At 39.5% G+C, this 25,035-nt stretch overlaps 1 protein-coding gene and 1 long non-coding RNA gene across 2 annotated transcripts in view; one reads left to right on the top strand and one right to left on the bottom strand.

Annotated features, from left to right (window-relative positions):
• Positions 1-25,035, bottom strand: part of LOC136764882 (IgGFc-binding protein) — a 128,373-nt gene that overhangs the window by 16,709 nt on the left and 86,629 nt on the right. The gene's annotated exons all lie outside the window — the stretch shown is intronic.
• On the top strand, positions 11,244-16,963 carry LOC136764900 (uncharacterized). The gene is made up of 2 exons (XR_010821260.1): positions 11,244-11,391; positions 16,332-16,963. It is a non-coding gene; the product is annotated as an uncharacterized LOC136764900 (long non-coding RNA).

Here is a 25,035-nt window from a genome sequence, read left to right on the forward strand (position 1 = left end):
TGTTCAGCAACTGAGCAAGATCAGCAGTTGGAAGGAGGACTTGTCTTAATAGAGGAGTCTTGTATAACCATCAGGCACAAAGGAGAAGCAAACGATAAACTCCACAAGAGAAAAACAAATCGCTGGAATGTATTGTTTCCAAACAAACAAAAAATAAAAATGTACAATTGTACATTTTATACATTTATTTTAGTTAAAAGGGATTTAAAAATCTTACCAGCAACACTGAGATTCACTCCATTCAGACCCAGGACTGATTTTGGGTCTTAGTTTATTGTTATTCTGAAGTAATATTTCCTGCTGTCAGAGCTCCTTATACCTGTCAACTTGAAGCTGCAGCTCCTGTCTTGTTCAGTATACTGCACTCTGCCTGTGTAGTTAGTGTCAAGATGTTCCCCCCTACTGTGATAAACAAAGGGGGGATGGTCATAATTACTTTCATTTGGTTTATACGTTCACTTCCTCTCTGTCACTGTGGCATTGTCAGGATATTCGTAGGTACAGGGTATGAGCACAGAGGAGCCCCTCAGGGCACAGATCTGTGACACTGGATACGTCACCACCAGATCACCACTGAGCACACCTGCAAAACACCAGTTCAATCATCCATATCACATAAAGGAAGACCGCCAGCCCTCAAGAAAGCCTTTGAGACATATCAAACTATTTTCTTCAATGGCAGCACAGAGAAACATTTTTAAATTAAAGTGGTTAAATTACACTATTTCACTACTGATGCATTTACCAGCATTAACAGGGGAGGAAAAAATACTGAAGTAACTTGCTTAATATTTTTGCAAAGTTCTACAATAAAGTATTCAGAACCATGAAGACACATGGTGGTAGATATTAGCACACAGAGTCACATTTTTTTGCTGTAGTCATTGTAACATGAACTATAGGTACAAATACACAGACCTCTTAACACAAGTAAATTTGCTATAAAGTTAGAGTGACAGACTATAGGGTCTGTAATTTTATTTTTTGATTAAAGATTTATGGATTAGTTTATTCATAATTTAATACTAATAATAATAATCATCTTCATAATCACCCACACTCCATTCTAATGTATTTCTACTTTCTTCTGTATGGGACTTACCCTGCAGTCCACATGGGCATTTTGTTGCACGAGTTGTTTGGCAGCCAGTTTATGTGAGTATTAGTTTTGTCATGTCAGCTGGTTTACTGATATCCATAAGCATCACAGACCTTGTGTATTACCACACTGCTTATTGTAACCAGCTGTTCATGACATGCTGGCCTCACATTATTAACCTTTATTTAACATGGCAGCTGTTTTCTCCATTTACAAGCGCTTCAGTCGGCATTTGGATACCAGGTGCACAAATACAGAATCAGGCAGTCAGTGTTACCAGGCAGGAGGAGCAGAGTCGCCTCCAGTAAGAGGACTGTCTCTTCCACACCCATAGCTGTTCTGTCCTTCTGCTTTCTGTCAATGATATAAACCAGACTACACTCCCAGAGGCAGGTCACTGGAAAGATGAGAGAGAGAGAGAGAAAGAGAGAGAATGGTCCACAGAAACCCAAAACAAAACATATACACTTTTCATTTGGGTTAAATTCCCACTTGCAGCTTTGCATGCTTAAACAAGTCACATTTTCAATGAAGTTTTTCATTTTTTAACCATTTCATTCTCTCATCTTTAGACAGTTTTTCTAGCCCATAGTGCCACCATTGTGCCATGGACATGTTATGGTGTTATGGTGTCTGAGAAACTGCTTATGTTATTACTTGCCAAGTAGTGGTTTCATAGTGCTTTGATATGTAACTCACCTTCGCCATTGATCTGCAATTGGAAGCTCCTTTGCGCAGACTCTCCTCACTGACTAAATATGTAACTGAGAGCTGTAGCAACTGATATTGTTCAACAAAGAAACACATAAAAGGTGTTTAATCATTTCCCATTCCCCCCTCCCTCCTCTCTCTCTCTCTCTCTCTCTCTCTCTCTCTCTCTCTCTTTCACAAACAAATACAAGAACTTAAATTTTGCTGCGGCACATCAAAAGGAAACAAATACATTTTGTGGTTGTTTATTTGTCTTCCTCCTATAATTTTTAACACGATGTTTTACAGTTCTTTCCCACAGACTTTGGAGGCTGTACACATCTACTTACAATTTGGGCATTTTCTAGACAAGAAAAGCTTAGTGTTATTTCACTCTGCCCTGTACTGAAACAGCACAGCGAGGCTCTTCAGTGAATTGACTCGATCTTGTCTTGAAGGCTCTCTGCTAATCACAGTGTGCACTGTGCAGCCAAGAGCTTCATTTAGTTCTTAAAGTGATACCCTTTTATAAAACTGTTAATGACTGACCTGCTTTCCTTTCAGTAATGTCATTTATATATGATTCAGTAACCATCGAGATACATCACTCATCTTATCTACATGGACAATGACTCTGGTCCATAGTTTTCAGGGCTCTCTTACAGCCAGTGTAGACGCCAGTGCTATAGTTGCATAACACAGAAACTGAGGTTCATTCTTCCCTTATTCTCTGGTGCACCTGCTTCAGTCCACTGAAGTCAAGGTACTAGTGAGGAGTGAAGATGCACTGTTTACTACTTAAATTACTCACTACCTACTGGCAGCTTCCCCCCTGGGTTTTGTTTATCAGTTTTACTTTATTTGAGTTTTACACTTGTGAGTGTCACGGACTGTAATGCCAAGGGTGCCAAGGCAGATCCAGGTGCAGAGCACAAAAGGGGGGTCGAGACAAGCAGGAGGTCTAGGGCCAACAAACAGGTGTAACAAGGGAATGGCGAAACTTGTAGTAAAAACACAATCAGGAGTTCAGGGGATCGGGCGAACAGGAATTCAGGAATCAAAGAACAGAGAGCGATGGGTCAAAATACCAGGGATCAATACATAAAAGATAGAAAGCTTGGAATTGCCACTGTAGATTTAACAAGACTTAGCAAGGGCTGAATTTTAGATTCTTCACTATTTATTCACTGGTTTATCTTCTAAATATATTATTCCTGTTTTGCACTTTATGTATTATATCTTAATCATTTTGCACTAATTGGGTTTTGTTTCAGTAATTGCTTTATTTTTCTATTATTATTGTCATGTATTTTTTTTTTTATTAACTTTCAACGAGCCAATCAAGTGTCCCTTGGAATCACCGCATGTGTTTCACTGAAGTTCCAGCAGCACACTGACCCACATGAGGGAATAAATACTGGTTGTTTCAGTTTAATAGGAAAAGAGACCAAAACAGAGAACAGAGTGAGAGAGACGAAGGCGGCAGCTCTCCCAGGAATATAATTGACATTTTGTATATATGTGTTTTGGCATCTACAGAAGTCATTGTCTGCTACGTTGCCCATGCGTTTGCATGCGACACTCAAACCCAATTATCTTTATCAGTCCAGGTAGCTGGTGGCGGCTTGCTTTTGTGCTGTTGCTGGTTTTTGGTTATTTGCAATGAATGTCATCTCATTGGGCTGAGTACTAAGAAAGGTTGTATATGCTTCATTACAGGTCATGTTTACATGTATTGATAGTTTATCATAACCCTACAAAATCTACATATTTGGGAAAATCACATTTAATAATTTGGAGCCCATGACAACTAAGTAAAGGTATTCAATTTTACATTTATAGGTTTCAATATCAACATGTGTACATCTGCCTCTCTTTATGCCTGATCGAGGTAAAGTTGGTTTTATATTCACACATTTAACAGACATTCAACAGACATTCGCCAATAGCCATGTAAAGCAGTAAAAACATTGATAACTAATTCAGATATTGACACTGAAACCTCAAACTAGATACAATTAATTCTAAAATTGTCTGGCATACTTTTACAAACTTTGCTTTTAATCAAAATTCTACTTTTGATTTTATACAAATAAATAGTCTATAATATTGCAATTAAGGCGGTAAAAAATCAATAACTAATTCAGAAATTGCCACAGAAACTTCAAACTAGATACAATTAATTCTAAAATTATCTGGTCTACTTGTACAGTCTTTGTTTTGAATCAGAATTCTACTTTTGATTTTATAAAAATAAACAGTCAATACTATTGCAATCACTAATTCGGGGAATGCCACAGAAACTTCAAACTTGATGTGATTTATTTAAATTCAATTCTAGTTTTTAATTTGATAGAGGGAATGTAGTCATCCCAGAGGGATTGTAGTCCATGTTCTAATGAGTCTGCAGTATTCCATTCTGAAGAGGCCTGACAGAAAATTCGCTGCTCAAAAGGAGCTACGGCAAAGAGGCCCCTTCCCCTTTTAATGAAAAGGCCAACAACCAAGGATATAATGGTGCAAAAAGTAATATATATATTTTTTTGCTCCAAGAATGTTTCAGTAACTGATTTGCATAGCCTAATTTTACAGTATACGACAAAAACGACACTAACCCAGTGGGTGAACCTTTGGGAATCTGCTTGTGGATCACAGCTTTCACAAATCGAGCATTCTTGACTGCCTTTGAAGACTAAAAACAGATCAGAATTACCACTTTTAAATTCAATGTTTACACAGAAATAAATTATTAAAAAAATATTCATAGTTCAATAGCAATTAGCTCAAATATAGCAGGAGTTTAGATGTCAAGTAAGAAACTTCATCAGTCATAGTGCTAATTCCTTATTCCCCACCTGATGCCTGTAAATGCCTGTAGAATGGTCTCTGCAAACTTCATTCTTTTCGGGGACAATTCCTTCTTTGAGGAATTTATGCCGATATGAGTTGGAAGGTTGGGGAAGCTGCCAACAACCTGTGTGGTCATCTAAATATTCAGAAATATATGGTCAATTTAGGTCAAATGGTTTAATGGCCATTGTAAAGTAAAAGTAATCCAAACATAGACATTTGAAATTTAATTTCAATATAATGAGGTAATATAATATGTAAGTAATATAACTTTATTGTCCATATGTCACAGCGAACAACAGAATTTCATCTTCTGCTCTGATCTTAATTATTCATTAATATTATCAACTCACCTCCAATACAAAGACCCCACAGCTGAAGGAGTCTTTTTGCACTGTATGTTGGATGGTGGCTCCCTTCCACCTAACCAACACCCAGTCATCCAAACCATGGCGGTTCAACCATACTTTGAAGAATTCACTGTTTGGGAAAAACATTATTGTTTTAAGTTAGTGTCAGGATTGTAATGTATACAATTACATTACTGGTTATTAGTGGAAGTTAAATTATAATACAAAGGACAAAAAACATAGCAATAATTTGTTTTCAACACTAGATATTTCAACAGAATAATTCCATTTACTTAAATTAACTCAAATTAAACAGTTTGTTAACAATAACTCACAGAATACTGTTTGGCCAAAGCACACACTCTGTGAGAAAGAGACAGAACACTGATTATTTACCCAAGTGTTTTACTTTCACAAGCCAAACTCTACAGCATCCACCCCCTGGATCTTTCATCTGCAGCTCTTGGCTTCAAAATGGTCCTTTCTCACATCCATTCTATTACCTCAATAAGTATTGTAACGCTTTTGAGTGTTTGTGGGTACAGAGTAGGTGCAGACTCCAGTTCAAAGGCAAAAACAGCTCTTTATTTAAAGTATTGGCTCATGCATTCTTAAAAGAACAGACAAGGAGGAAAGGCAGGGGGCTGTGCTGGACTCCTTACAACATAACCAGTGTGGACAATAAAAGTTTCTCTTACCAACAACTTCCAGTGCAGATTGTTAATGTTGACGCATGTTAGGATCACATTGTAGTTGGAAAACACAACCTGCGATGTAGAAGTGTGCATTCACTCATATGGATAGAATTGTAGGTTTTCTGACCTTAGTAATAACACATGGAAATTCATTAAAATTAATTAAAATTAAAATAAGGTTGCATGACAGGTTTATCAGACCGGGAGAAATACCTTTTTCACGCAGCAGGCAAGGGTAGTGTGTGTGTCTGTTTGTGTGTATGGTGGGGTGGAAGAAGACTGAAAAATGTACCTTTTGCAGTGTTTGACATATCATTGGTATCCCTTATTTATTCATAATAATATCCGCCAACATTCTAAAATTGATTAATTAATACGTTTATGAATTCAATTATACCTTCATGGGCTTCATGTTAGGCTTCTTGTTGACCCTTGGCTTTGTTCTTCTGGAGGGATCTTTTGGAGTTGGTATTGTGATGGGGGCATCGACAAACTTGTTTTAGGGGGTTGGGGGATTGAGTCTGCTCTTTTGAGTCTGCTCCTCATTATGCTCAAGCTTGTGCTTCTTAGGCTTCAGTGGCCTTTCTAGCATGGTTTCTGGCAAACCATGCTGGATTACATGCTCACGGTATCGTCCTCTTAGGGAAGCAAATGGTTTCTGTATGAAACAAGCAGGCCGAAGACCTCTCTCATTCTGAAGAATGGAATTCTTCACAATACCAAACCAGATTTCGGCATGGCAGTTGGTCTCTCTGGTTTTCATGCTCTGAACAGTGGTTATTTTATTTATTTTTATAAAATCAAAAGTAGAATTTTGATTCGAAACAAAGATTGTAGAAGTATGCCAGATACATTTAGAATTAATTGTATCTAGTTTGAGGTTTTGGTGACAATATCTGAATAAGTTATTGATGTTTTTACTGCTTTACATGGCTATTGGCGAATGTCTGTTGAATGTCGGTTGAATGTGTGAATATAAAACCAACTTTACCTCGATTTCTGCCAGTGACTCTCTGTCCGTCCATCTATCCACCCACCCAAAGATTTGTATTTTTCTTAAACATCGACTCTACAGTGTAACATTTTATTCCTTTATTATTATTAAGCTGGGAAGTGTTCATACAATTTGTCATGTTGCAGAGTTTCAAGAAGTAACAGATAAATACATGTAACCCTATTTTGGTCACTTAAGATACAAAATCGTTCAATAATATATATATATATAAAACCATTACGCATTTGCTAATTTGCATAATAAAACTAAACCCAGTGTAGTAAGGTATACTGAAGCTATCAGTAATGTTTCTAATGTTTTTATATCCATACTGTTCAAATACACATCAGAACACATACCCTCACGGATTATTATTAGTAATAATTCACATTAAAAGGAATCATACTTTATCAGGTTCACAAACAACCTCCACTCAGTCATAAATGAGTTTATTTTGTTGCTTAACCTCATTGGGGCCCGTGTATGTCGTTGGTGCACATATTTTTACATAACAATTTGTAATCCAAAACAATAGATGCAAAAGGGAAAAAAATAAGTTCAAACATTAATACCAATAATTGTTTGATGAATATAGAAGTTATACTAGTCACGCTGCTAAATCACGGTGATAAAACTCAGAGGAGTTTTGTTCTCTTCTGTGGGGATGTGTAGTTTAGTCACGAATCCTCGTTTTTCCCCGGGGCAGGCACTTCAGCACTGCAGACAGCGGCAGCAATAGCAGCCATGATAGACGACGGTTCTCTCTGTAATATTGGAAAACTATACTTTTCTGTAACTATCCACAACAACACATCAGGTGGGGACGTTGTGACCATGTAGTATTGTAATCCCTGCCCCTAGTGGGGTGTGTCTGGGACAGGCCAGAGAATCTCGTCAACATCACAGGCTATATTGGCCCTAGCCAGGCAGCGGGGGTAAAATCCTCGTGCATGCCAGACCCACCCCTGGCACGCATCAACTTAAATGTCTAGGCAGGCTTCTACCATGGCCTGGAGGAGGTGAACACGGATGTGAGGTTCTCGGTCATACACTTTCCACCGCCATGCCAAAGAAACCTCCTCTATCGGGTTTAGAAAGGGAGAGCATGCAGGCAGAATGATGTTGTAAAACCTCGGGTTATTGGTAAACCAGTCACGAACCAGGGCAGCGCGATGGAAGCTGACGTTATCCCAAAGAACAGCGTAGCGAGGCTGCTCTGGTTGTGTTGGCTCCCTCTGGTCATGCTGGAACAAACGCTCTCTTAGACCATCAAGGAAACCAAGGAGGAGCATAGTGATATAGGGTCCAAGAATGGCATGGCGGTGGAGTACCCCTCGTTGGCTGATGGCAAAGCACATAGTGACGTTCCCTCCTCGCTGGCCAGGGACATTCACAATAGCCCGATGGCCAGTTATGTTCCTCCTCCTTCTCCTTCTTTTGGTCAGGTTAAATCCAGCCTCATCAACAAAGATAATCTCATGGGGAACAGGCCAGCCTTCAATCTCAAAGATATGTATGTGCTTTGTGCTACAGTATAAACTGCTGTACTGCTATACTGTGACGGTACACAATACTTCATACAATATAAAAACTCATACTTTAAAATATTCCAGACGTTGGTCTTTCACTCGGTCAGAGTTTCATTCGAAAGGTACGCAGTAGGCCTGTTTCATCCGGAACATGTGCATTCGGAGGATGCGATCAATTGTGGAGAGGCAGATGGGATTTATCCCTCAAAATTGGTGATTGTCTTCAATCACTCTCCTTTGAATCTCTCGCAGGCGGATTACATTGTTGGCATTGACCATATTTACCAGCTCCCTCTCTTGTTCCTCCTACAAAAGCCTTAGCCTGCCTCCACCAGGTGGTCGTCTCTGTGTCCTACAAAAATAGAAGTACTGATTACTGTAACTGTAACACATCCTTTTTACAAAATGGAAGCGTACAGAAACTCTATCTGTATGTGAGGCAATTTGATGATTTTTTTTTTGTAGTATAGTGTAACAGCTACAGTACATGTATGTGTTGTAACAGCACAGAGTACAGCACTCAAAAGTTACAGTAGAGAGCAGTCTGAAGTACACCTACCTGTTTTCCTCCCTGAAGGTTCTTATGATCGAGGTGATGGTGAAGCGGCTCAAGTTTGGCTGTACTCGTTGCCCAGCCTCCCTCATAGTCATACCATGGACAAGGACATGGTCAACTAGAGTGGCACAGATTTCATCCGAGACTGCTTGTCTCCTACTCTTCCTCTTCCTTAACCTCTTCCTCCACACCATACTGCTCTTCCTCATCCTCCTCCTCCTCTTCCTCCACCTCCACCTCTCCCTACTCCTCCTCTTCTTCCTCCTCTACCTCCACCTCCTACTCTTCCTCTTCCTTCACCTCTTCCTCTTCCTCCTCCTCCTCCTCCTCCTCGGTGTCCTCGACCTCTTCCTTCACGTCTCTCTGGATCCATTGTTCCAAAACTGAATGAACTGAATCAGGCCCTTTTATCTTTCTAATGAAGATTCTGATTGGTGTGTGATCAATTTTGACTCTTAGTGTTTCCACCTGTGTAATTGTGTGCTAATTGTGCTCAAGCTGTGCTGACTTGAGTGAACAATATTGAATGCTAGTGCTTTCTAAATGACCATATGGTGTAGGAAATGAGAAATGAAGGGATTTGTGTGTGTAGAGTTTTGCAGTCACAGTTCAACAAATCTGACTCGCGTCAAAACAGGAGAATAGTGTTTATAGTTTAGGGATATGGGTGTGCTTTTTGATAATTGGCATTATGGTTTTGAAATTTTAGTTCAAAAGCCTGGTTATAGTGTTTAAGCATATGAGAAAAACTGTAAGACAAATGAGACAGACATTAATGTAAGCAACAAGCTAGTGTAGCTAGCTAGTGACAAACTGACACCAGATCAGATGTGAAAACTGGTCTGGGTTCAGATTTCATTACTAACTGACACTGGATCAGATGTGAAAACTGGTCTGGGTTCAGATTTCATTACTAACTGACACTGGATCAGATGTGAAAACTGTTCTGGGTTCAGATTTCATTACTAACTGACACTGGATCAGATGTGAAAACTGGTCTGGGTTCAGATTTCATTACAAACTGACACCAGATCAGATGTGAAAACTGGTCTGGGTTCAGATTTCATTACAAACTGACACCGGATCAGATATCATTGCGTTATATTATATTCAGTCACTCCCTCGTTTGTCTATATTTTCTGATTACTATCATTTTTTATTATTGTTTCGTTTTCATGCCTCATGCATAGGGATTCTGCTGCTGCTGTCTCTCGAGTTTACCGCTTGCTAGGACGTTCACATATCAGTGATGTCAGTGAAAGGAGGGCTGAGCAAAGGCACAGGGGGCGGGAGCTGCTCGATTGCAAAACTGACCCTGGACCCGCGGCTACGGGCAACTTCATCCTACAGCTGTAGGGTTACCAAGCACCAGGGGTGACATCACTGTTTCCACCACAAAGCATTCTGGGATGTGCAAAAAGGACTGTGGGGGAGAGAGTTGTGAAACAGAAAAGTGGGTGTGCAGGGGGAGAGAGACAGACAGACAGAACTATACAACAACATTTTACATATTCCATTCAAATAAATATATATATATACATAATTAATAAATAGTCAATTATTGTATTTAAATTGTATTTAAATTTGACAAGACCTCACCTATGCACATCATGATCTTAATATTTGTATTTTCTGATATGACATCCATTCTTTCAACAGTCGAGTTTATTCAGTATTTTACCACAGTGGAATTGCAGTATTGTGAAATTTCTTTTTTATTATATAACACAGCTTTATTGGTTTAAATTTTAAACTTTGCACAATAAACCTTTAATATAATGTGTTGTTTAATTTCAGATGAACATTTTAAGTATTTTACAATAATAAATAAAATTAGTTGATCTCCTTTTGCATGGCTGCCACATCTTTCGAAAAACTGCAGCTTAATTTTTTTAAATGAGGTGCAGTCTCTGATATGTGACATCACAACTGCATAGTCTTAGTAATCTTTACAATGATTGGTTAAGGAGTTGTTAAACCTAGAACAACGTTTTTTGTTGTGCGTTTTGTGTGTTTCAGGTTGTGCGTTCCTTGATAGTGTTTCTAATAGAAGACTTTGTGCCTTACTCCTCTTGTTTTATAGTGTTTCATAGTGTAAAACAATGGGACAAAAACAGGTCAAAAGCCAGGAAAGACAGATCAATGATGGATTATGCTTAGACTGTCACTAGGTAGCAAACAAGACCTTGCAGTGATAATTTATGTTATGCTGGAAGCAGGGTTCATGAAGCAGTATCGACCCTTTCAAAGCAAAAGGTATCGATACAATGGTTCGAAGCAGGGGCGGTTCTAGAGGCGGGTCCATGGGGGCCCTGGCCCCTGCTGAAATCTGATTGGCCCCTGATTGGCCCCCGTTCCATCAATCGTCGACGAGAAGAGCAACTGGAGAATTCTTCACAACGATCACAGATGCAATTCCACCCCCAAACAGTTGGCGGCACTGCGGCAGTAATGTGTCAATGTAACTTGGGAGAAGAAGCAGTGCTTGAAACTAATGCGCGAAATCGATGGGAATTGCCAAAAAAAGGAAGAAAAGAAGTGCTTTGGCTTGAGCGATACCAGAACATTCTTCTCTGACGTTATGCCAGTACGCGGGAGAACAGTTATCCAACTTGAAAACAATTCTTGGTGAGTCACAAATCCTCGTGTTGGTTGTCATTAAAATATGAAAGGATATTTAGCTGCTGCTCTTACTTATTTTAGGTTTGTTAACTAAATTGTGGAAGAAGCACTGTCGAAGTAAACCAATAAATTTGTAAGCCACTAAACTTGTTAGCAATGTTAACATGTTTTTGCTAAGATAGCGCTAGCAAAGATTCTATAGTTAACTTTATCAAACGTCTGTGGCGCTAACTATAGGGTTTTTGCATGCACTAACCGCCTTGTATGTAATTATACCTTTGTGATAATGTTAATTATCGTGTTTGGCAGATATAGTGAGCACGAAAAAAAAGGGACAGACACAGGGAGCCATTCAGAGTTTTTTTTACAAAATTAACCGATGATACCACTGAAAGTGAGGATTTAAGCAAGGAGAGGTCAGAGGACAGAATCAACCAGAAGGCAGCTGAGGACCAGGGTAGCCCAAACCCCTCTTCACCAGGTCAGAGAAAACATGATGTAGGCAAAGCCAGATGATAGACACAACGCAATGTATTAAATGGTATTCATTGAAATTGCAACGAGGAGAAATGTACTGCTTGCTGAGGGTCTGAAAATTTGTTTTTTTGTGGTTTATTAGCTCAACTTGATGTTAGTTTCATTGGTGTTCTAGTGACATTCAACAAAGTCCTGGGACAGTCCAAACTTTTGTCGGACATGTTACAGTCCCCTTCACTGGATCTAGCAGCAGCAGTCACTCTTGTAGAATCATTGCTGGACACATTAGAGCAATACAGGAGTGAGGCCTATTTTGAGGCTATGTGGAAAGAGGTTGAGGAAATGGCTGTAAAATGTGACCTCAGCTTGGAAAAGACTGAGAAGAGGCAGCCAAAGATGAACACACGATTGTGTGATTACATAATAACTGCACCATCTGGTGAGCGTAGAGTCAATAAAGATGATGGGGAAAGCTTTAAGAGACATGTGTACTACCCGGTGCTTGATTCAATGGCTGGTGAGTTGCAAAGACGGTTCTCTAAACCCAACTGCAAAATTATGAAGGGAATTCAAGCACTTCACCCACAAAGTGTTACCTTTTTACAGGAAGAGGCTCTTTTTTCCTTTGCAAAGATTTTTGACTCAAATGTTGAGGACTTGTCAAATGAGATGTATCAGATCAAAAGAGTTCTGGATAGGAAAGAGAAAAGTGGAATGCAGAGATTGACCACGCTCCTTGAGTTTGTTGCTTTTCTGGAGCCTTTCAAAGAGGTGTTCCACGAGCTTTTCAGGCTTTGCAAGATTGCTGTAGTAATACCGGTAAGCAGTGCTTCTTGTGAGAGAGCTTTTCAGCTCTAGCACTTATTAAAACCCACTTGAGGACAACCATGGGTGATGCCCGTTTGAGTCACTTGAGCGTTGAATCCCGACGGGCCAGGTCATTAGATTTGGATGAATTTGTCAGGCGTTTCAGCTCCAAGCATAGCAATTGGAGAATTCTTCTTTTTTGAGGTGTGTGTATTTGTGAATGAGCAAGTGAAAGAAATTGAGTGAGAGAAAGATAAAGAGAGAGAGATGTTTAAGCTGGGAGGTGCAAGTTGTTGCTCCTACTACAGTATGTTAATGCTGCTTATCATGTTCAAAATTGTTTATCTCATCAAAAAAGGGCTTAAATTGCAATTTGTTTTTCTGAAAATGTGAAAAAGATGAGAAATAAGAAACAAATGTTTAGGTAAATATATCCATACTGTGAATTGTATTTGGAAACCGTGTTATGGTAACATACGTACATGTCAAAATACCTCTTTTTCTGTTCTGAATTTGCTGTGCTCTGCTGCACTTTAACTATTGTGTGATTTATGCATTGTGTCCTTTATGCACAGTATAAATAAATGAAAAAAAATCATTAAGAAATTTACTGGCACATTTTTTTATTAGAGCATTTGAAAAAGGAATGACTGCCGAAGTGTATTTGCACCGTACTGAATACATTATTTTGTGTGCTTGAATGTACCCTGTACTTGGCCCCTGAATGTAACATGTGGCCCCTTAATTGCCCCTGTTACAGAAAAATCCTAGAACCGCCACTGGTTCGAAGCCCCGTGACACCTTGCCAGAAACCACGTGATCACTGCAAACGAAGCTTCATTATGTCACACCAGCAGCTGACAGTGTTTTGGAATATGTGTCGGTGTATCAAACCCAAATAATGCTTAAAAGAGGTCTGAATCACCTCAGATCCAAGGGTTATAGAGAGGCGACAGATTTGCAGATGCTACAGAATACATTTATTGAGAGAGAACCAGAGAGAGATAGAGACAGATACTTAGACATATGTACAGATAGCAAGTTAGATAGAGATATAGATTTAGAGACAGATAGATATTGTGGTAGAGTCAGCCCCAGCAATGCAGTATTTTTATCTTTAAATTACACCAATTGTCCAGTTGCATAATTATGTCTCTCCAACACATTTGCCTCTTCAACACAATCACTATTCTACAAGCACATATGTCTCTCTGCACTTCCCAAAATATAGTATTTTTTTGCTTTCTGTTATATAAAGTATCACTCTCCTAGTTGCACATCTATCTGATAAACAAAATGTAGGCTTTACTCTATATCTGTATCACTTGGATCATTACACAACCACATCCCTAGATACAGTGAGGGAAAAAAGTATTTGATCCCCTGCTGATTTTGTACGTTTGCCCACTGACAAAGAAATGATCAGTCCATAATTTTAATGGTAGGTGTATTTTAACAGTGAGAGACAGAATAACAACAAAGAAATCCAGAAAAATGCATTTCAAAAAAGTTATACATTGATTTGCATGTTAATGAGCGAAATAAGTATTTGATCCCCTATCAATCAGCAAGATTTCTGGATCCCAGGTGTCTTTTATACAGGTAACGAGCTGAGATTAGGAGCACTCTCTTAAAGACACCTGTCAACAGAAGAAATCAATCAATCAGATTCCAAACTCTCCACCATGGCCAAGACCAAAGAGCTGTCCAAGGATGTCAGGGACAAGATTGTAGACCTACAAAAGGCTGGAATGGGCTACAAGACCATCGCCAAGCAGCTTGGTGAGAAGGTGACAACAGTTTTTTGCGATTATTCGCAAATGGAAGAAACACAAAATAACTGTCAGTCTCCCTCGGTCTGGGGCTCCATGCAAGATCTCACCTCGTGGAGTTTCAATGATCATGAGAACGGTGAGGAATCAGCCCAGAACTACACGGGAGGATCTTGGTAATGATCTCAATGGTAATGAAGGCAGCTGGGACCATAGTCACCAAGAAAACAATTGGTAACACACTACGCCGTGAAGGACTGAAATCCTGTAGCGCCTGCAAGGTCCCCCTGCTCAAGAAAGCAAATGTACAGGCCCGTCTAAAGTTTGACAATGAACATCTGAATGATTCAGAGGAGAACTGGGTGAAAGTGTTGTGGTCAGATGAGACCAAAATCAAGCTCTTTGGCATCAACTCATCTCGCTGTGTTTGGAGGAGGAGGAATGACCCCAAGAATACCATCCCCACTGTCAAACATGGAAGTAGAAACATTATGCTTTGGGAGTGTTTTTCTGCTAAGGGGACAGGACAACTGCACTGCATCAAAGGGACGATGGACGGGGACATGTACCGTCAAATCTTGGGTGAGAACCTCCTTCCCTCAGCCAGGGCATTGAAAATGGGTCGTGGATGGGTATTCCAGCATGACAATGACCCAAAAAACACAGCCAAGGCAACAAAGGAGTGGCTCAAGAAGAAGCATATTAAGGTCCTGGAGTGGCCTAGCCAGTCTCCAGACCTTAATCCCATAGAAAATCTGTGGAGGGAGCTGAAGGTTCGAGTTGCCAAACGTCAGCCTCAAAACCTTAATGACTTGGAGAGGATCTGCAAAGAGGAGTGGAACAAATTCCCCCCTGAGATGTGTGCAAACCTGGTGGCCAACTACAAGAAACGTCTGACCTCTGTGATTGCCAACAAGGGTTTTGCCACCAAGTACTAAGTGGAAGGGGTCAAATACTTAATTCCCTAATTAACATGCAAATCAATTTATAGCTTTTTTGAAATGTGTTTTTCTGGATTTTTTTGTTGTTCTTCTGTCTCTCACTGTTAAAATACACCTACCATTAAAATTATAGACTGATCATTTCTTTGTCAGTGGGCAAATACTTTTTTCCCTCACTGTATATACATAGGAAATGCATGTGTTGACTATATCTAGGCTAAATGAAATGTAGGCTACACTTAGTTAATTGCATTTTTTTAACATCGCTACTTAGTATGACATACGACATACATCATGTAAATATGACTGCCTTCTAAAAATTCAACAGGGGAATGAGAAATGGGAACAGGTGTGTTGATTAATTAGTTAAGGGCTTAGTCAGTCAATACTGAAGCCACTTTTTCAAAACTCTTCATACAGTCTGCATTACCAACATGCATATTGGCCAAACAGTTAATCTCACCTCCAAAACTCACTCAAACCACCAAAACACTTCATGCATGTCTCAAAATAAGCTCGTTTGACCATAATACTGGCAACAATTCTCACTCAGAAAGCATACATTGTCACAATTAATACACTGACCTAAAAAACACTAACAACAGGGAGCATTACATAAATTATGAACTTTTATCTTTGAAGTTTGAATGATTTTTCACATAAATCAGTTTTTCATTATAGAATAAGAATAACACTTTATTGACTGTACTAAAGTATATGTAACAAGAATGAATTAGAAATGCAGCAATTTGCTTCAATATCCTTTATTCTTTCTATATCTTTGGATATAGTAATTTACTTATATAAAAATAAAAAGTTGAAACAAAAACAAATTCCTTCCAGGGCTGCCATAATAAAAAAAAAACATCAACAGCATGTATAGTATAATCACTCATACTGTCCAGTACTGTGAGGGTTCTAGTTCTCCGTCTCCTGCATTTGGCTGCAGGTTCTCTTCAACATCACATCTTATGTCTTCTCTGGTGATGCATCTTGGAAAGTATCTTCTGGAATGTCTAATCCAACCCTGGCTGTCTTCAGGAGAAGTGTCTCCACACCCAGCATCCATGGCATCCATCCAGTAAGGACATCTGGTCATGTGGATGGTGGTCATAAACGTATGAAACTAAAAACAGGACACTTTGAATGTGTTTTTGACAGTTTTGTGAACAATGTGTTAAGACTTAAGCCTAAACATTTGCTGAAAAATGTATAGTTTTGCAGGTGGTGAAGTACGAATAAGAAAAGAGATCATGGATTTCGGAGAATGTGGTCATTTAATTAATTTTGTGTGAACATAATGAAAAATTATTCAGTTTAGCCCACATAAACAATTTGACAATGTGACTTTACTTTTGACCAATACATGTTAGGAATTGAAAAAAACTGTAAATTAGAGCAGAAGGCTGGAGGGAAAATTTGAGCAAACTGTGGAAAGGGAGAAATCTAGTGGTTAACTTGGGGAATTGTATGGATCAACCTATTACATCAGTATTAAGTGAAAAGCAGACTGACAGTTTTTCACACAATTTTATTGAGTTTACAATAATTATTATAATAAACAATACCATGTATTTTGAACTTGTAATTCTTGTGACTATTCATTGTCTTACAATGTATGGATAATTTCTTACTTCTGTTCCTTAAATCTCCCATAACTGTCATGAATATGGAAAAACAATTAAAATGACATAGTTCAAATTCAAACAAACAAACAAACACACCAACTGGTAAATATGCAGATTACAGCTTTAACTATAAACAAAAGGACACTACTCATTTAGAGAAAGAAACAATTAAAGATTTTGAGCCATTAACAGGAAATAAATATCATAGTGTTTCCTGAAAAAAGCAGTAGGTGGCAGCAATATGAGCAATCACAATACGTAACGGTGTCACGAAGTTATCTGTTAAAGTAATCGACACAACAAACCTAGGCTTAATAAAGGGTATGGGGTGCCATTCAGGAAAATAAAAAAAAATGTTTGTTGAAATATTGAGTGGTTCAGTAATATATAAGGGTAAACTGGATTCCAGTTAATATATATCTGAACCAATCTATGCCTTCCAATGTATATATTTATTAACCAATGCATATTTATGTGAACCAACATATGTATTTATTAACTGGTTTATATATCTCTGAACCAATTTATATATCTAATAGAACCAATATATTTTTGTGAACCTATGTATATGTATCTGAAACTATATATATATATATATATATATATATATATATATATACACTCACCTAAAGGATTATTAGGAACACCTGTTCAATTTCTCATTAATGCAATTATCTAACCAACCAATCACATGGCAGTTGCTTCAATGCATTTAGGGGTGTGGTCCTGGTCAAGACAATCTCCTGAACTCCAAACTGAATGTCTCAATGGGAAAGAAAGGTGATTTAAGCAATTTTGAGCGTGGCATGGTTGTTGGTGCCAGACGGGCCGGTCTGAGTATTTCACAATCTGCTCAGTTACTGGGATTTTCACGCACAACCATTTCTAGGGTTTACAAAGAATGGTGTGAAAAGGGAAAAACATCCAGTATGCGGCAGTCCTGTGGGCGAAAATGCCTTGTTGATGCTAGAGGTCAGAGGAGAATGGGCCGACTGATTCAAGCTGATAGAAGAGCAACTTTGACTGAAATAATCACTCGTTACAACCGAGGTATGCAGCAAAGCATTTGTGAAGCCACAACACGTACAACCTTGAGGCGGATGGGCTACAACAGCAGAAGACCCCACCGGGTACCACTCATCTCCACTACAAATAGGAAAAAGAGGCTACAATTTGCACAAGCTCACCAAAATTGGACAGTTGAAGACTGGAAAAATGTTGCCTGGTCTGATGAGTCTCGATTTCTGTTGAGACATTCAGATGGTAGAGTCAGAATTTGGCGTAAACAGAATGAGAACATGGATCCATCATGCCTTGTTACCACTGTGCAGGCTGGTGGTGGTGGTGTAATGGTGTGGGGGATGTTTTCTTGGCACACTTTAGGCCCCTTAGTGCCAATTGGGCATCGTTTAAATGCCACGGCCTACCTGAGCATTGTTTCTGACCATGTCCATCCCTTTATGACCACCATGTACCCATCCTCTGATGGCTACTTCCAGCAGGATAATCCACCATGTCACAAAGGTCGAATCATTTCAAATTGGTTTCTTGAACATGACAATGAGTTCACTGTACTAAACTGGCCCCCACAGTCACCAGATCTCAACCCAATAGAGCATCTTTGGGATGTGGTGGAACGGGAGCTTCGTGCCCTGGATGTGCATCCCACAAATCTCCATCAACTGCAAGATGCTATCCTATCAATATGGGCCAACATTTCTAAAGAATGCTTTCAGCACCTTGTTGAATCAATGCCACGTAGAATTAAGGCAGTTCTGAAGGCCAAACACAGTATTAGTATGGTGTTCCTAATAATCCTTTAGGTGAGTGTGTATATATATATATATATATATATATATATATATATTCCTGAACCAATGTATATAACGGAAGGAGTGTCTGTTTGAAGGTGATGTGGGCACAGCTCCTTTACTCCCTCTTGAGGTTCTCATACACAAGGGATAGGCCTGGTCGTTCGCTCGCTGCTTGTTCATCTCCAGCTATAACTCGTGAAACCTGAAAGTAGCGGAGAAATAGTGGACACAATGTGAATGAGAGTGAATTGAGCTTATCGATACTCAGAGCCCAGAAAAATCTAAGCTCCAGATTCCAATCAAATAAAGCAATCAAACTAAATCACACAATCTGTATCATAATAAAGGAAACTACAGTTAGTGTTTATTTATTTATTTTGACATTTCTGAAATAATCCTCAGTCGAGCTTCTAAGGAGAAGTTCTACAGTATGGGTATCCCACATCAGACACACCCTGTACATCCCTCTGCACTCTGCACTTCTACAACCTATTTACTTTCACCAACTCAGCAGCTGAACTGAATTGACTTCAATTTAGGCAAACTACAGACAATGCTAACTTCAATTAAGACAAACAAAATGAGCAATGCTAAGACTGGTCTAAAACTAGTCAAACAACAAGATGGCTGCCTCTCACCTGTACTCTCACCTGTACTTGTGGCAACTTGCAAATACTTCTGTAAGGAATACAGATGCCTCCCAACAAGTGTACTGCATGATACAATTAAGCAATTAACATCCAATCATGCTCTGTGGCACATATAGCACAGGAAGCAGTGTGGAGTAGTGGATAGGGCTCTGTACTCTAGAGTACAGGGGTGTGTGTTCAATCCCTGGTGGGGGATGCTGCTCTTGTACTCTTGAGCTTTACCTAGATTGTTCCAGTAAATATAACAATTGTAAGTCACCCTAGATAAGAGTATCTGCTAAGAAATCTGATAATGATTGAAATGGTGAGAAGGGCTAGATTACTTCAATTTTGGGTCAAAATAGCAGTTCATCAACCCCCCATTACAATGCACATTTAAGAGTTCAGTGGTGCAAAAACCATGGGCACTGGTCTACAGAGATGTGGAAAAAAGTGATGAGGTCAGATAAGTCATCCTTCACCATATTCTCAACAAGTGGGCAAGTGCATGCGTGGTGACACCAAGAGAACGGTACAGGCCTGACTGCTTGACCCCTACAGTGAGGGGGTCCGGAGGTTCTGTTATGCTGTGGGGGGCATTTTCCTGGCATGGTTTGGGTCCACTTGTCCCCTTAGAGGGAACGGTCACTGCAAATCATTACAACGCTATTCCGAGTGATCACCTTTATCCTATGGTGAAACATTTCTATCCTGATGACAATGCCCCCATCCACAGGGCACGAGGGATCACTGAATGGTTTGATGAGTATGAAAATTATGTGAATCATATGCTATGGCCTTTGCAGTCACCAGATCTCAACCCAATTGAACACCTATGGGAGATGTTGAACCGATGTGTTAGACAGTGCTCTCCCCCACCATCATAAAAACACCAAATTAAGGGAATATTTTTTGGAAGAATAGTGTATCATTCCTCCAGTAGAGTCCAGAGACTCGTAGAATTTGTGCCAAGGTGCACTGAAGCTATTCTGGCGGCTCGCGGTGCCAACACCTTACTTAGACACTTTATGTTGGTTTTTCCTTTAATTTGCCACCTATATATATATATATATATATATATATATATATGTGTACATGTGTGTATATTTGGGAGCTCAGTATATATTAATTTAAGAAATGGTTAAAATTGAAAAACCTTTGAATTGCTTCTGAAACATTGATTTGCAGTGCTTGAGTTGGAGTCAATCTGACCATACAGCACTCACCTTCTTCGTACACAGTGGACTGTTGCAGTGACAAAGCCAATGCTCAGCAAAGCCGCCAGTGTACTTATAACTGCCACCCCAATGTTTGAATTTAATTGGATTGAATATATATTAAAAAAAGAGGGGAAAGTTGAAATAAATAACAATGCAGCTTTAATATTTTTAAGCATGGTGACCACATTTCCACTCTATTTCTTACTCTACTTCTCCACTTCAGATGGGAATTGGGGGTAGTGTCCCATTCAAACTAAGCTAACCTTCCAGTAGATATCAAAAGAAGAATGTGAGAAGAACGATGTTGTTCCATGCTACAGATATATGCAGCACATCATGGGAGATGGCTCCAAGAATGTACAAGCATTATGATTAGTTTTATGCTTTCCAATTCCAAGAGTGGTATGATACCTGTCACCATCAGAGGTACAGCTGTAGAGTTGTGAGCTCCATGTTTATTTCGTGCTTCACAGTAGTACTGCCCACTGTCTCCAAAGCTGATCTCTGCAATGGTGAAACTCTGCCCTGATCCTTTCTCCCAGACAGCACTTTTGTAATGCTTTAAAATGTTTGTGTGAAGGGCATCTGCTTAGAAATCAATAATAACAATTATAATGGTAAGTATAATAATAATAGTAATAATAATAATAATAATAATAATAATTGACAAATGACGGGTGTGTTTGTGCTTCAGTTTGATAGTCATAGGACAATGTGTTAACAAGAAACACAAACAAAAACCACAAAGAGATGTAACATCATACTTTAGGGGGAGATTAAAATCCTACCAGAAATTCTAACTCGCACTCCAGGACTTCCAGTCTCTTCTTCAGGATCAGAATAAACAAACCCCTGCATGCTTGCAACTCACATCTTGACGACGTGCCTGATAAATAAACACCTCATGTATTTGAGTTTGTACTTGGAGTTTGTGGCATCACAAAGGAGTCTCTGGTCAGCGGCCAGCTTCTCTATACTCCTGCTGATGAGAATGACTGAACACTCAATTCAGAATTCTCCATGTTAATTTCAGCCTGGGAAAGTGTATTTGATCTGTATCCATTTATTTATTTATTTTTCTTTCTTTCTTTCTTGTAATCATATCAGAATCTCAAACTCCTCTCTGCTGGATTTTTAATTTCCAAAGTAAAAAATAAATAAAATTGCTCTGCTTCTGAGAAAATATCAAAACATTGTTTTCTTCACAGATGCCCTCACCCAGATGAATAAATATAGTATATACAGCTCTGGAAACAATTAAGAGACCACTCCAAGTTCAGAAATCAATGTTAAGTGGTCTCTTAATTTTTTTCCTGTATCCTGCATCCTGTAGATGCACTATTTTCCATGAATAAGACAGCTAGCACACACATACATGACCTCTAATATCCTCTATCCTGCTGCTTGAGTTCGGCAGCCCATTGCTGAATATTGATCTTTGATCTTTACTTTACCAGTATCAGTCTCTCACAAATCATTCATTCAACTTGTGAGATGCTACCTTCAGGGTGGTGAACAGACATAGTATGGCATTGACTGAGCTGATTGACTACTACTTTATTGTTTCAAAATGTAAGTGTCACAGGTGGTATGTAACACTGGCTCCCAAATGTCACCATACACCACCCCTGTTAATGAGGAAGGGGAACCTCATGGCCAATTCCTCATTTTTCTTGCCTCCTTGTGTAATCTGCCACAGCTCATAGAATTGCTTAAACAGCAGCTCTTCAAGCTGGGTGTTTTCAATATTTCTAATCACAGCTATTGATCATCATATTGAGGTAGGCTAAGAACAGCAAAGGCTAGTATACAGATATTCTTATAGTAACAATGAAAACTTGCAGGGGTGTAAAGTAACGAAGTACAAATACTTTGTTCCTGTACTTTAGTATGTTTTTCGAGTATTTGTACTTTACGGTTTTTAAATTGTGGCTACTTTTACTTTTACTCCACTACATTTATGAACAAAATAAGTGTGCTAGACACTTGTGAGCAATCACACTGTAGCATAATGAGCAGCGCTGTGGTGAGCCAATCAGTGAGCCGGATCCGCGGCACAGTCCCGCCCCTCTCTCGTCCATTAGCGCATCAGCTCTTTGTTTTCCTGATCAAAGATGGACTCGAACCCGCGGCCGGACCGACACTCCGCACTGAGACACACTGTATACCCTTTCAGAGCAGGTCTCTGTTTTCTGAAGGACCAGCAGAGCGAGTTACTGATTGGCAACAGAGGCTGTTTGGGGTTTAAGAGATCAGCTACACTCTCCCCAATTTGGTTCATGTCTCCGCCCCCGAACAGTTTCATAAAATGAGTAAGAATCGCATCCTTGTAAAGGCTCGTCCTGCTCAGACATGAATGTAAAATGTGTTGGTGCTTCAGAAATCACAGAGCTGCTGTATTTCAGGGGGAGCTCCGCACTGCTTTAAGACAGTTAGCGTCACTCAGATGTAACCGCTTTACTGTCTGGATTATTCCGCCGCGACTGGAAAGAATCTGACCAATCAGAAGTGACGTCAAGCCACGTGCAAACACGCACAGTATATGCGCGCGCCCCATAGCAAACCGTGTGGAGACGAGGAGTTAATTAATGACTCAGCAATATTCATTACTGTGTCATTGTACATTAAAACACAAACACATCCATTCAAAAGACAATGCGTGGGTGAACAGCACAGCAGCTCTACTTTAATGACAACTGTGTGTAAAATATACAGTATTAATAAATAATAATTACATTTGATTTTTATTTTACATATTCTTTATTTTTCACTTTATGATTTAAATACAGTTGTATATGAGAAAAGGTACCAAAATCATGTCTATGGTGATATTTACACTTTATATAAAACAAAAGTTGTTTAAGATGGCGTGCATAACATCAAATTTTATATTTATTATATTGCCACAAACTGGCAAAAGAGACTATTCAACTTGAACTCTAGACTAGCAGAGACTGTACATGTGTTGTGTTTGTTCCCCTTCCTGTCAGAGTGTTCCCTTCTGTTTCAGTGACCCCAGTTTGTTACATTGTTGGGTCTGATATAAAAAGTCCAGGCAGCAGCAGCGCTCTCTCTGTTCCTGAAGCCGTGAGCCGGACTTACAGTATGCTGCTCTGGTTAATGTTCTTCACTGCTGCAGGTTGGAGTATTTAAAATAAAACCTTCTTTATTCTACCCTCGGCTGGTCATTTCTAAAGAGTGCTACAATATACACTCACCTAAAGGATTATTAGGAACACCATACTAATACTGTGTTTGACCCCCTTTCGCCTTCAGAACTGCCTTAATTCTACGTGGCATTGATTCAACAAGGTGCTGAAAGCATTAGAAATGTTGGCCCATATTGATAGGATAGCATCTTGCAGTTGATGGAGATTTGTGGGATGCACATCCAGGGCACGAAGCTCCCGTTCCACCACATCCCAAAGATGCTCTATTGGGTTGAGATCTGGTGACTGTGGGGGCCAGTTTAGTACAGTGAACTCATTGTCATGTTCAAGAAACCAATTTGAAATGATTCGACCTTTGTGACATGGTGGATTATCCTGCTGGAAGTAGCCATCAGAGGATGGGTACATGGTGGTCATAAAGGGATGGACATGGTCAGAAACAATGCTCAGGTAGGCCGTGGCATTTAAACGATGCCCAATTGGCACTAAGGGGCCTAAAGTGTGCCAAGAAAACATCCCCCACACCATTACACCACCACCACCAGCCTGCACAGTGGTAACAAGGCATGATGGATCCATGTTCTCATTCTGTTTACGCCAAATTCTGGCTCTACCATCTGAATGTGTCAACAGAAATCGAGACTCATCAGACCAGGCAACATTTTTCCAGTCTTCAACTGTCCAATTTTGGTGAGCTTGTGCAAATTGTAGCCTCTTTTTCCTATTTGTAGTGGAGATGAGTGGTACCCGGTGGGGTCTTCTGCTGTTGTAGGCCATCCGCCTCAAGGTTGTACGTGTTGTGGCTTCACAAATGCTTTGCTGCATACCTGGGTTGTAACGAGTGGTTATTTCAGTCAAAGTTGCTCTTCTATCAGCTTGAATCAGTCGGCCCATTCTCCTCTGACCTCTAGCATCAACAAGGCATTTTCGCCCACAGGACTGCCGCATACTGGATGTTTTTCCCTTACTCAGACCGGCCCGTCTGGCACCAACAACCATGCCACGCTCAAAATTGCTTAAATCACCTTTCTTTCCCATTGAGACATTCAGTTTGGAGTTCAGGAGATTGTCTTGACCAGGACCACACCCCTAAATGCATTGAAGCAACTGCCATGTGATTGGTTGGTTAGATAATTGCATTAATGAGAAATTGAACAGGTGTTCCTAATAATCCTTTAGGTGAGTGTATATA

Source organism: Amia ocellicauda, chromosome 12 (genome assembly GCF_036373705.1).
Source record: "Amia ocellicauda isolate fAmiCal2 chromosome 12, fAmiCal2.hap1, whole genome shotgun sequence".
NCBI lineage: Eukaryota > Metazoa > Chordata > Actinopteri > Amiiformes > Amiidae > Amia > Amia ocellicauda.